Below are 13,419 nucleotides of genomic sequence, written 5' to 3' on the forward strand. Positions count from 1 at the left end.
AAACTGTTTGGGCTTTCCATCAGTCTGAGTTTAGTGTTTGGGCTTTCCATCAGTCTGAGTTTAGTAGCCAGTAGGGTGCAAAAAACTGCCACTGTTCATTTATTATGAATTTTTGAAATTTCACATTTAATATCATAACATGTCATGACACACTGATACTATCCTGAGAATCCCTTAAGATTACTTCAGAGAGCATGCGTTTCTTTTAGACGTAAAATTATTTTCACTGTTACATTTTTAAAAATCATCCGTGTGCTTCGATTTTAGTCTGTTTGCTCACTCAGAATAGTGCAAGATTTCCCTCTAGTGGTTAAAACCCGTACAAATTATCTGAAAGCGTAATGTAGTATCTGTACTATTTTTTTTGTAATTTTACATCGCAAAGGATGCACAGGAATGTCACACCTTAAAAAGATGTTATTACTTTGTAGATGTAATCAAAGCTTCTTTGCAGCCTGAATGAACAGAGACATATTACAGAGCACAATGCAGTCACGCAGTTTACTTTTTTCCCAAAGCCAGGTCTTCTTTCATTGTTGTGGGCTTGAGTTGTCTTTGTGTAATGGAGAATATGTACCCATTTATATCAGTACACATCACCAACTACTTGAGCTTTCTCTCTCGGGTGGAGGGGTATTCTTCAGTTAACAGAAATCTTTTTTTGCTTCATAGCAGATACCAGTGTCTGCAGAGAATTAAACTCTGGCCCTTTTTTACTCTGCCTGCAAACTTCTCTTCTTCTAAGACACAGCAACAGATAATACAAGGGGCAAAGCATCACATGCCTATTTCAGAATTTCAGGCTCGCTTGCTGGGAGCTATTTGGTGAATTCCTCTTTTGTCTAGGGATTAATTTATACAAATGAACAACAGGAGAGGAATTTTGAAATCTATTCTCAAGCTGCTTTTAATTACTATTCTATTTTGTGTTCCCCAGGGCTCAGTTTTGGGGCCGGTCTTGTTTAATATCTTTATCGATGATCTGGATGAGGGGATCGAGTGCACCCTCAGTCAGTTTGCAGACGACACCAAGTTGGGCGGGAGTGTTGATCTGCTCGAGGGTAGGAAGGCTCTGCAGAGGGACCTGGACAGGCTGGATGGATGGGCCCAGGCCAACTGTATGAGGTTCAACAAGGTCAAGTGCCGGGTCCTGCACTTGGGCCACAACAACCCCATGCAGCGCTACAGGCTTGGGGAAGAGTGGCTGGAAAGCTGCCTGGCGGAAAAGGACCTGGGGGTGTTGGTCGACAGCCGGCTGAACATGAGCCGGCAGTGTGCCCAGGCGGCCAAGAAGGCCAATGGCATCCTGGCCTGTATCAGAAATAGTGTGGCCAGCAGGAGCAGGGAAGTGATCGTGCCCCTGTACTCGGCACTGGGGAGGCCGCACCTCGAATACTGTGTTCAGTTTTGGGCCCCTCACTACAAGAAGGACATTGAGGTCCTGGAGCATGTCCAGAGAAGGGCAACGAAGCTGGTGAGGGGTCTGGAGAGCAAGTCTTATGAGGAGCGGCTGAGGGAACTGGGGTTGTTTAGCCTGGAGAAAAGGAGGCTGAGGGGAGACCTCATCGCTCTCTACAACTACCTGAAAGGAGGTTGTAGCGAGGTGGGTGTTGGTCTCTTCTCCCAAGTAACAAGCGATAGGACGAGAGGAAATGGCCTCAAGTTGCGCCAGGGGAGGTTTAGATTGGCCATGAGGAAAATTTCTTTACTGAAAGAGTGGTGAAACATTGGAACAGGCTGCCCAGGGAAGTGGTTGAGTCCCCATCCCTGGAGGTATTTAAAAGACGAGTAGATGAGGCACTTAGGGACATGGTTTAGTGGACACGGTGGTGTTGGGTTGACGGTTGGACTTGATGATCTTGGAGGTCTTTTCCAACCTCAATGATTCTATGAATCTATGATTCTATATTATAGTGAGTTGCCCATGCCTACTTGTTTTGTCTTAGGGACGTACTGTTTTTGCTGCACTTGCCAATAGGTAAATTGATCCTAGTTCCACCCAGAAAATTCTACATATCCTTTATCACCAGGGATTAAGCAGCACTATTGAAAAGGATTGCGCTGACCTTGTGGCAGTCCCTTGCAGAGGCAAAGGTCTTCATACTTAGTGGAGCTTTCTCTCCAGATTTAGTTGTACATAGTTCCGATAGCTTCCTCATAAACTCTATGTAACCAAGAAGTACGTATATATTTGTATACCTGCGTTTATATATTATTCATATAGGTATTTCTATCTTATGTATATATTTATACAGTTATGTAGTTCTTCATAGTGTGTGAACTTTCAGGTCTCGCTTTCATCCAGCTTTTACATTCCTTAAAATGCTTGTCAGAGGTCTTTGTGTCCTAAGCATTCCTGCTGCTTCATATTTGTCTGCTTCACGAGTCTTTGGGATCTTCACTTCCTCTGCTCGACAACCCCTACTAACTGTACAGCAGGGTAGACATCAGGTGGTTTTGGACTGAGTTTTGCTCCCATTATATTTGCTCCCATTATCTTTCCTTCTTGAATATGAATGTTTTTGGATACAAGAGGACTGCCAACATCTTGCCATGTTAGTCCCATGGATGCTGAAGACATGGCAGCTCAGTCACAGCTCCACTGTGGGACAGAGGGTTGGTATCGGAGGCTTGGATAAGAAATGGGCGGTGAGAGAAATGTAGCATATGTATAACATGAGACCGTAAGAAAAACTGTAGGATACTTTTGCATTTCCAGAGAAACCTTTGTTAGGACATGCTGACAGATCTTGTTTAGCTTCATGTAATTTATGACCTCCTTCCACATTTTGTTTTCAATTCCAGCCTAGTCTTTTTGTTGGGGCAGGTGAAAGGTGCTGAAGTGCAGCTGGCTTTCACATCATTGACAGGGAGAAGCTATGTGATGTGTTCATAGGCAATAGGATTTCTCTTTGGTTCAGCTTCTGCTGCCTATAGGTGTACTTTTTCAAGTGCTTTTTTCAGTGTGACTGAGAACAAATCAACAGGAAGGGCAATAAACTGTCTAGTGCAGATATGTGTGAGGAGGCGGGGGAAGAGGTGAGTACACAGAAAGAAACTGGGAAAAACAGACTGAAGTTGAACAATAAAATTTCCATATTGGAAAGACAGTTGTTTCTGGAACTGTGATTTATTTTGTAACATATAGGATTCTAGCTTTAGTTGCATGAAACAGAAAACACGTCACCCCTTCCTCCAAACCTCTTATCTGCCAAAATTTAAGGGAGAGAACTGGGTCTAAGTAATACCTGTTCCCCAGTCACAGGTCTGTTCTCTGACATTTTGCCTTTGTTTCCTTTAATTTGTTCATCCTTTCCATTCTCTTGCAATGCTGTTATTTTCTTATTTTGCATCTCTGCAGTGCTACCTGAGTTGGTCTTGCAGTAGACAGGAGAAGAAACCTAGGAATCTGTAACGTAAAGAGAGCTGACTGCTAAAACGGATGTTCTTTCTTCAGTGATTTTTGCTCTGCTCCAGCAGTGTAGAGCACTCCTGAACAAGCCAAACAAGGCAGCTGTTTAAGTGCTTCTTTCTTTCCTCGTCTGATTTATCTCCCATTCCCTCTTCTTGCCCTAAATTCTCCAGGAGGAGCAGCAAGCAGGGGAGCAGGGGTTGCCGCTTTGTCTTGGCTGGAAGAGCTGCTGGCCATGTGGCACTGGTGGCCCTTTCTAGTCTGTTGTTTCATGTGCAGCCTTGCAGAGCTTCTGCTGTGTAATTCCCATCTGTTTAATATCCCAGGGTATCTAAAGAAAAAAGAGGGAGAGAAGAATTATTAAGATGCCTTTGAGTTGCATTTTCAGAATGTTGATCATATGTAACTTTAACCGGTAGCTAAACCATCCTACGTTTAACAGAGGTCTTTTTCTATATGACATGGTGTACAAATGAGAAAGAAAAAGAAAAAAACAAACTGATTTGGAAGTTTTCAACTGTGACAATAATTCTGCTGTAGTGAAACTTGAATGAGCAATATGCAAGGCAACAGAAATCTCTCCTGGGAAGTCTTTACAGAGGCCAAGATAAATTATATGCAGTTAAAACACCCTGGAGTATCCTAAATGGTAGATAGTAAATGAGCTGTGCTTAAATGACAGTAACTCATGTCAACTAGATTGTTATACCGAATTGTGGATACTGTTACTAAGGTGTTAGTAGTGTACACTCAGAACTAGTAAACAAATCACACTAACAAGTTACTAATTCAGGAAGAGCAAGCCCTCACGGTATGCTGTTGCAGCTAGGTCCTGGGGGAAGTTATGAGCTCGGTCTGAAACTGCTTATCCAAAAAAATTAGGAGCAAGTACCAAAAAGCTGAGTACGGAGGTCACACTGCTGCTACATGTTTCCATGCTGCACTGCAGGCTGTTTGGGGCAGGCAGCTGCCCATGCTGCCAGCACCTGAGTGAAAAGGAAAGATTTAAAAAAAATAAAAAGAGAAAAATGAATCTATGCTCTACATTTTGGCTGCTTTTAAAGACTCTAGCTTGCTAATGAGGTGGCTGGCAGTGTCTTGCCGGGAGGAGACCTGGCATCCACTTGGAGAAAGAAGGGAAAATGCTAGAAACGCCAATGTTAAGGTATGCAGACTTCGCAGAAAAATACTGCCGTGGCAGAGGCAGGCCAGGGTTCAGCCGAGCTGCTCGCAGCTGGGGGTGAGGAGCAGTGTCACTCCACCACACAGGAAAGGCTTCAGCACTGCTCCTCTTGACTTCAGTGGCATGAATGATGCTCCAGCAGCAAATATTGAAACAACATGTGCAGAACTGGCCATAGATAAGAAATAATTTGCCACTGTTTGATATCAGTGATCACAGTAATGAGTTTTATCAGTTGTCAAATAGTAGCTTTCAAATGCACCAGCCATTGTGGTCATAGGGAACAAGTAACAACAGCAATAATACAGATAAATGGCTATGTTCCTCACCTTAAATAAATGTATGATTTCTTATTACATCATCAAACAATTGCATATTGCATAAGAAGAATAAATCCCAAAGTATAATGAAAAATAAGCAAATATAAACATATCACAAATCTATTAATAACTTAAAAAAACATGATCGCCCAATATACCTTCTAAACCTAAATGTATATGTCAGCACATCTCTTACAACAAAAGACTTGAAGATTATAATTAAATCCTAAATATCACTAGGAACTATCTGGAAACTCCATTTTGTTTAGCCTGATACCAGTCTTGCTTTTCTCTTGAATCACTCGAGGTGTGAAGAGTTAGATATTGCTCTGGTGTTACTGATAGCTCTGTTTTCCCCTATAAAATTTCTTGGCTAGCTAAGTATTTTTTGAAATTATTCAGTACTTTTAAAAGAAAAAATTTAATGGATTTTTGTGTTGATGTATGATGTTTTTCATTGTATTAGTTTAGACATGTCCCAAAGCATACAGAAGTTAATGGGAATTAATGGACAAACTTCATCCTTTTTATGTTATTATTGTTTTTTATATTGCATGTTCATCTTTACAGAAGCCAAATATAACCCATGAAGCAGCTGCATCCTTATTTGCATAAGCTGATTATAAAATAAAGTGTCATTTTGTTATGGGCTTGTACCATTCCCAGCAGAGAAGGATCAAGATCTGTGCCTGGGATTGTTAGGGTATCAGAGCAGTGCAGATATAGAAAAATAAAAAATTCATCAGATTTTGGAGAAGGCAGTGAGTGCAGGATAAGTCCAGCACTTCAATGCTTGTAGAATATTTTATATTCTGTGCTGCTTAAAAGAAAATTATCACCACTGATTTATGTCTCCTTGTTCTGTTTATCTCTATGCATCAAGTTTATGGCTGTTGCTCCACTCTTAATAATACGATTTAAAAAAGCAGAAGGAAAATTTACAAATAATAACTTCTCATTGCTATTTCCAGTAGGGAGACACTCAGGGAACTGCTCCAGGGTTTAGGAAAATTCTTCTCCCAAAGTCTTTCAGACAGTGCTACGGGAAGAGGGCTTCCCTGGGGTGCCCCCATCACTGGCAGCTCTCGCAGGGCTGCGAGTCTGGCTCTGAGGCTTCAGCTGAGGTGTGCAGGCCTGAGCCACTATGGTTAACTTCCTAATGCTATTTTGGGGGACCTTATTAAAACTGTCTGGGCTTTCAGTTAGATTTCTACTTGTTTTCAGGGGAATTTGTGAGGATTTAGCAGGGCTAAAGATCAGGTCATGTATGCAAAGCCATACTGACTTCATGCAAGCAGTGCTTTAAAATTACATGGGTGGAAGGCTCTGTGAAAGTGCAAAGTATTTTACTTATTTATTTTGTCTGATATTTATTAGGAGACTACCTGAGATAAAACATGTTAGTCTTTAGAATAGTTTTTAAATGAAAAAAATCTGCTAAAACAGAGAATCCCAACAAACACTTCACAAGACAATCGTCAGCCTGTACCGCGCTTCCTTGTTTGCTCCTGCCGGCTGCCAAGGTGCTCTGTGCAAAGGTATTTTTACCTCACAGGGAGTAGTTTTGACTGCTTTGGCCATATTTACTGAGGAACTACCTTGTTGCCTGGAGAGGAGGAGGCTTCGTTTGGCTTTGATTGAGTGGTGCAGTCCAGGAAGAACCGCAGGGATCAGGGCTGTGGGTGAGAGCTTCTGTTTAGTCACTAATTCCCTGGCAATCCACAGCAATGAGAACGCAAACATTGAAAAGGTTCATGATAGAGCAAGTTTTAGTGTTCAGTTTCTTATCCAAACTGAAGTCAGCTACCAGCCTAGGCAGTGTTCACTTTTATAAACAAATTATTTCTTACCTATGAAACCTCATACATTAAGAATACACCCCCACACACACCTTTCTGAGATTACAGTATGTTAAACTGATGAAGAAGATCAACTATGATAGACAGTTATTGGAATTTCTTTTTATTTTTAATGGGAAAAAAGCTGACACTGTCAAGTGAGTCACTCAGAGACCTCCTTATCAGTGTCAAGTTTGGAATATCTTTTCCTTGCTGATGATGTCAGGGAGGTTTTCTCACAAAATCCAGTTCTTCATAATTCCTTACCTGCTGTGCAGTGGGTGTGGTGCCTAAAGGGAAGTATGTGTTTGGAGACACTCTTGGCAAATGTCGCCTGTTTCCAGATCCCACCATTCTTAGCCTTCAGATTATATTTCCTTCATTTGTATTTTGGAAAAAGCATGACCAGGACATGGAGTCTCCATGCACCTGGTGCAAAATATGTCAGTGGGACAGGCCACCAATAGCCTTTGTATTGCCCCTTACTACTGAGAGTAACCTTCATGCTGGCAGCTGATAACTGCTCAGCATTTGAACTTTGTACCCTATGAATAGCTAAGTGATTTTTGTGTGTATGTGTTGTTGCCTAGGTTTAAAAAAAAAAGTTAAACAAACAAACAAAAAAAACAACCAACTTGCATATAGCATTATACTCAGAAAAATCACTGGCAGGTTGGAACTTTTAGGTCCACTTGAGTTTGACCTGAAGTGGGGATCTGTAGGAGAAGCAAATTATCATATCCTGTGCAATACCAGGATACAACCAGTACTGCTGTTGACAGCAGAGGAACAGGGAGACTCAGGGATCTGGCGTTCCCTCTTAGGCTTTGGAGGGAATTGCAATATAGGGTCATAGGCTCTACTCTTTTCTTTAAATGTGATTTCTTAGCCCATCCTTTCTGATCTGTCCCTATCCAGTCCTCTGTCTTCCCTACACCTGCTTCCTTTTTTTTTTGCACTCCTACTGAAGATCCATTCTGTAGGGTTCTTATTTCAGTGTACAAGCATCTGCCCAGACAGCCTGGACTTCTGTTGGTTTAGATTTGTAGATTTCCAAAATGGTTTCCAGTGGAACTGTAGATTACTCAAAGGGAGTTTAAGCCTGCAAACAACATAATGTTTCCTAGCTACACATGATGGATCTGTCAAAGCAGGTATTGAAACTGGTAGGGTGTGTATACATCTTACGCAAACCACTTACATTAAAGTAGGAAGAAGGCATTGAATAATTTTCTTGCGAGCGAATGAAATTCTTGGAGACTCCACGTTTTTCAAGGAGTGCAAATAAACTACCTTCGAATCCTCCCATAGCAGGCAAGATGGGGGAGCTCACTAGCTTCAGCTGCTGAAATATACCCCCCCGCCCCCATTTTTTAAGGTAAGTAGCAAATGCCTGGCCCCTGCCTCGGAAGGACTGGAGCCAAGTGCCTAAAGAGGGGAAAGAGAATGTTTGTGTTGCGCAGCTGTCTCAGCCATACAGGTCTCAGGGAGAACAGATGCAAGCTGTAGCTGTGTTATTCTATCTTTTTGAAATAAACATTATTCTGAGCTACTTAAACATCAGGTGGTTTTCTAGTGATTTTTTGTTTGTTTTTTTTCACATGCCATTTGTTTTCTCTTGTTTCTTCCTGTTATCTCCGTTCCCTGCTTTTGGCAGTCATCTTTGGACATTGAGCACTTTCTCTGAACTTAAAGGCTGAAGATTTAGCTGAAAGACAAGGTCAGGACACTTTGGCAAATGCTTCTAGTGGTGAATGGGTTTTGGTTTTTATTGTAATAGAGTCTTACATCTGTTCCTGTTTGTCTGAGACTTTAGGATTTAACAGTGACAGAGCAGACAGTACATCTAAGCCATTTTAGCTGGTGGAAATACTGTGATTTTATAGGTTTTTTTCTATTGCGTGTATTCTAACAGTATTTTTAATATATATGTATATTTATATATACTTTTATATATATTAAAATATATAAATATATATATATGTTTTACAGTTTCTGAAGTCAGAAGATACTCTACATTCAGCCTGGGCTAAAAGAAAAATCTCTTGGATGAAAAAAAAAAAAAAGAAAGAAGACAAACCGCAGGATTTACTATGTCAGTATGACACATTTGTTCCTGGTGGTTTTTACTGCACATCCCTAACATGGATTTCAGAAAGCAGGGCATGGAAGCAGATGCTTTTAAGGAGGAAGACCATATGTCACAGCAGGCTGCCAGTGATCTGGCAAGCATGGTACCATCTTCCAATATAACAATTGAGAAGGTCATGCCTTCTTTATCCCTGGGTTGGGTTGACAATACGAGTGAGTCCTCCAGCAAGCAGTGTCCACTTTTATACAGTTCAGAAGCCAGCGGTATGATGGGCGACAGTAGTGTCTCAACAGATAACTTGGGCCACAACGAAGCTTTTCAGCATGCAAGGCAATTATATTATTTGGCCAGCTCTGATTTTTTTCCTCAAAAGTTGGCTTCCAGTGTAACCCCGTCTGGAATTCATGATGCAAGTGACACCTTGGAAATGTTCACTCCTCCTCTGCTCCCCGCCTCAGGGCCTGGGATGAAACATTGTGCTCCCACCTACAAAAACATGGAACAGGTTAGTTTTCTTTAAATAATCACTGACTTTATAACTGCATATTGTATATTTCTGATAGTTGCACAGCCTCTTCAGGAAGAAAGGGCCAGTAACTTTTGTGTCTGTCTACAAGTAGGAAGCTTTATTGGCAAGCACTGGGAAAAGCATCATAACCCTGTGTCTGATCCTGTTGCTCTAATGCATCCAGGCAATAAAGTGCTTTTCCCAAGAGACAATTAATCAATTTTTCTCATGTTCCTCTTGTTCAATAGTTATCGCTATCTCCCTCCCTCTGGCAAAAAAAGATTGCATGTTCTGACTCCATGTACTCATGTGTGTAATGGTTGTGGGGCATGTTCATGTTCTTATTTCCGTATGTCTTTCTATCAGTCCTTTTCTCATGCTCCATCTCCTTTTTTATCTTTTTTCCATTTCTGACTTTTGCCTCTTCTTCCTAGTTTTGACAAAGAAGTGATGGACAGGAGTAACTCCACAGTATCTCTTCCACTGAGTGCTCTATGTGCTTCTCATAGCATAGTAAACAATACAGTGCCTTAGTTGCATATTTTAAAGAAACTCTTATGTTTCCAATACAGTTGAATTTATTATTTAGGATGTGTCTATGCTGGCAGTTCTCAACACTTTCTTCACTGGAAGTCTATCATCATTTTAACATTTTTTGATTATGTCAAAATCAGAAGTACCTGGGCTAACAAGGTTGCATCATCTGCCTCTTGCCCTGAGCCCACCTCACCTCAGGGCTTCTTTTCTTGACACTGTTGGCACCACCTCTGCACAACAGACAAGTGCTGGGAAAAGTGTTGTTCTTCAGTCACGTGTCAGGAGATTTGCAGCTGGGCTGTGCCAGTGCAGTGCCTCCTTGATCATCTAAATTTCCTGTGGCTGAGGACTGCTAAGTGTGGTGTTGAGCCTGCCCTGGGATCCAGTTCCCCACTGCCCTTCTCAAGGGGATACTTAAGAGCCAGTCAGGAGTCCTCACCACCTTCAGCTCTCAGTCTAATGAAGATTTTAGTACTTTACATATAGGGACAGGAAACTTGTTATTCCTTGGTTTTTGGGAAAGTATTCATGTAGGTAAGGCTGCAGTTTAAGACAACTTCTTGTGAGTCACAGGAGTCTGCTACTTCTTTTCTTGGATGACATAAACCAGATCATTAAGTTTAATGACCAGAATGTATCCTGTGATATCCTAAACTGTCAACAGCTGGTCATAAAATCTGATACTGAGTCTTGGGCATTCTTTGTTCTTTGGTGGCTTCTGGCATTTGACTGTGTGAATTACTTGAAATGTTCTCAAAGATTCTGGTAAAGAAAAAGAGAACTTGGGGTTTGCTTTGTTACATGGTGCTTCTCAAGTGATACCAGACAGAGGGGCAGTAGAGTGAAAATGATGCTTCCAGGCAGACTTCTGGGAAGCTCCAGGCACAGCAACAACATGAGGTTGTCTTTACACTGTAAGTTTTAGTTCTGGAACAGATCTGGCACTTCACAATAAATAAAAAAGAAAAAGAGAAAAAAAAGACCTGTCTCTTGCACTACTGATCTCTGGTTGTTCTTCCCAGTGGACAGGACAGGAGAAACAGATGAGTGGGAGAAGGAGTCAAATAAACATAAACTAGGAAACTCAGAAGGCCAAGGCAAGTTGCATAGGTGTGTGCCTGCAGGGAGGCAAGGGGGAGTGCCTGGCCTGCAGAAGGACTGAGGAACTAGTTGCAGCAATTTAGTCAGAGGCAGAGTCAGTCCTTTCTCCATGTTAGTGAAGATTTCTGTGGAGCCAAAGACTGGACTTATTCTTCTATCCTTTTGTCCCTAATTTCAGACCATGCTCATATTTCCTCCTAATCGCATCTGTGCTCTGTGGATATTGACTTTTGAAAGCTGCTTTTCATTGACGATACTGGTGATTTCCATTTATCAGATAGTTCAACAAACAATGAAAAGCTGGACCCTGGCACATTTTGAAGTTTTACAGTGAAGCCTGACCTGAGGGTATCATCTGCTCTGATGCTGTTCTAACACCTTCTTGGTGCGAAACATGGATGGACACTTCTCTCCCTTTTGTGCTTTAGCTTCTGTGGGAGGGAAATCCCAGCACATAGATCAGAAGAAAATGCCGGCTGATGTGAGGCTGAGTAGCAAAATCTGGCAAGGCACATACTGCCTGCACAGTATTAGTGTACCCTTTGAGTTGTAAAATGGCAAAAGAGTTTTAAATACAAATGTCAACATTCTTTATCAAAAGTGATACACACTTTAAGAAATACCTACCCCCAAAGTCCAGATATGGTGATTCTGTCTGATTTAAAACCATCCAGAAATGTAGTTTGATACTGTATCTTCATGATATTTTCAGACTCCGGGGCAGCAGGACCAGGTGATGAAGCAGCAGATGGAGCAGCTGCAAAGGCTGGTGGCTGAACAGCAGAAAATCATCGCACTTTACAACCCAGGTACTCAGGGAATCCCTCCTGATGCTGTGGCACCCTCACCTGCTGATGCTTGCACTCCAGCAGTGAAATGCAGCAGTTCCTTAGAGAAAGAGAAGGTTTGACAGTTGCTTTTAGTGGCTGAGGGCTCTTCCTCTGGCAGTTGGGCTAAAACATTCATTTCTTTACACGTATTACACACAAGCTGTAACACTCAGAAAACACTTCTTTCCAATTTCGTATATTAAAATTCCAGGAGAACCATGAGGAGGAGTTGTCCTTTATGTTGAATAACAAACTTCCTGCACAGACTTCTCTTGAAGTATAGATTTGAATGGTACTGCAGAAAATTATAGTATAGTGGTGAGCATTATAGAAAAGCTGAAATATCTTTTTTTTTCCTGTACATATATATGAAAGTTACAGCTTTTATGTAGAAAAAACAAGAGGAAGAAAGTCAACACACCATGCTTCTGTTAATAGACTCTTACCTTTAATGGTACAGCCTGTTCCTCACAGCATGATACAACTCCTTGAACAGCTTCATTTCACCAGTGGCATTGCCAGAAAACGCCATCTGCTGAGCAAGTAGAAAAAGAGGAGCCCCCCCCACCTTCCCACCCTGTCCACCATAGTAGCACATTCTCCTCAGCATGTGACCCCATGGTGAAAGAAGAATTTAGCAAAATTGTGTAGACTTGTGACAGCATTGGCCTGGCTTTAGCAGGGCTGTTTGTGCATAACATCAGGCAGGGAGCACCCATAAGGCCATAGGAAGGCCAGGTGATTCTTGGATTGCTGCTGCTCCTCAGATAACCTGCTGGGGAGGCAGCTTCACCTAACCCATGTGGTAGGAGACTAAGCAGCCTAAGGCATCCCCTGCCTGCATCTGTGCATTGATCTGGCATCAGTTTTCTCAGTCTAATTTCAAGCTTCTTTGCCCAGTTGAGGAGCTACAAGAGTCTCATTCTGCTAGGATCTCAGAGGACAGTTAGGAGAACTAGGTGATGGCGCCTTGCATGCTAGAGTTCAGTGTAGCCTGGTGGGGTCTTACAAATAGCTTTTTAGAGCTGAAAAGCTACATTTTTTTCAAAACTTTCTTCCTATGTTCTAACCATACATAGTGTGAGGAAGTCCTCTCAGTTAAAGACAGCAATGTCTTTTGCTGTCCCTCCGTGCATGTACAAAAATACTTCATAGCACACCCAGTCTGACCAGTTTGAACAGAACCATTTATAATCAAAATTCTATTTCAGTTGCCATATGAGGAACATCTGCTTGCAAAGGTCCACTCAAAACAATAGGCATTACTTTAGGCAGAGTTAATGATAATAATAAAAGCACCAAGAATTTATGGTCTCTTGCCTTCCCCCCGCCCCCTGCCCCGGAGACTTTGGGAGTTGGCACTTGTTGGTTGGCTTTAGGGAAACATGACCTTACTTTATTGTTGCCATAAAAGAAATTGAAATTTTAGCAAGTTTCATCTACCTCGCTAATGTATATAATAGCAGTTTTTAGCCAACAAAATAAAAGGGTTTAGAAAAGTGGAATTAAACAACATTGGCCAGGAAAATGCTTGCAGGCTTTTAACTTCCCTCTACTCCCAGTGTAACAAAAATGGAAGAAAATAAAAACCCCCAGCC

At 41.7% G+C, this 13,419-nt stretch overlaps 1 protein-coding gene and 1 pseudogene across 1 annotated transcript in view; one reads left to right on the top strand and one right to left on the bottom strand.

Moving 5' to 3' along the window:
* MPC1 (mitochondrial pyruvate carrier 1) overlaps window positions 1-13,419 on the bottom strand; it is a 546,410-nt gene that overhangs the window by 490,707 nt on the left and 42,284 nt on the right. The window lies entirely within an intron of this gene.
* The window catches only part of LOC143158872 (uncharacterized), a 44,245-nt pseudogene continuing 39,723 nt past the window's right edge, over window positions 8,898-13,419 (top strand).

Source organism: Aptenodytes patagonicus, chromosome 3, assembly GCF_965638725.1.
Source record: "Aptenodytes patagonicus chromosome 3, bAptPat1.pri.cur, whole genome shotgun sequence".
Lineage (NCBI taxonomy): Eukaryota > Metazoa > Chordata > Aves > Sphenisciformes > Spheniscidae > Aptenodytes > Aptenodytes patagonicus.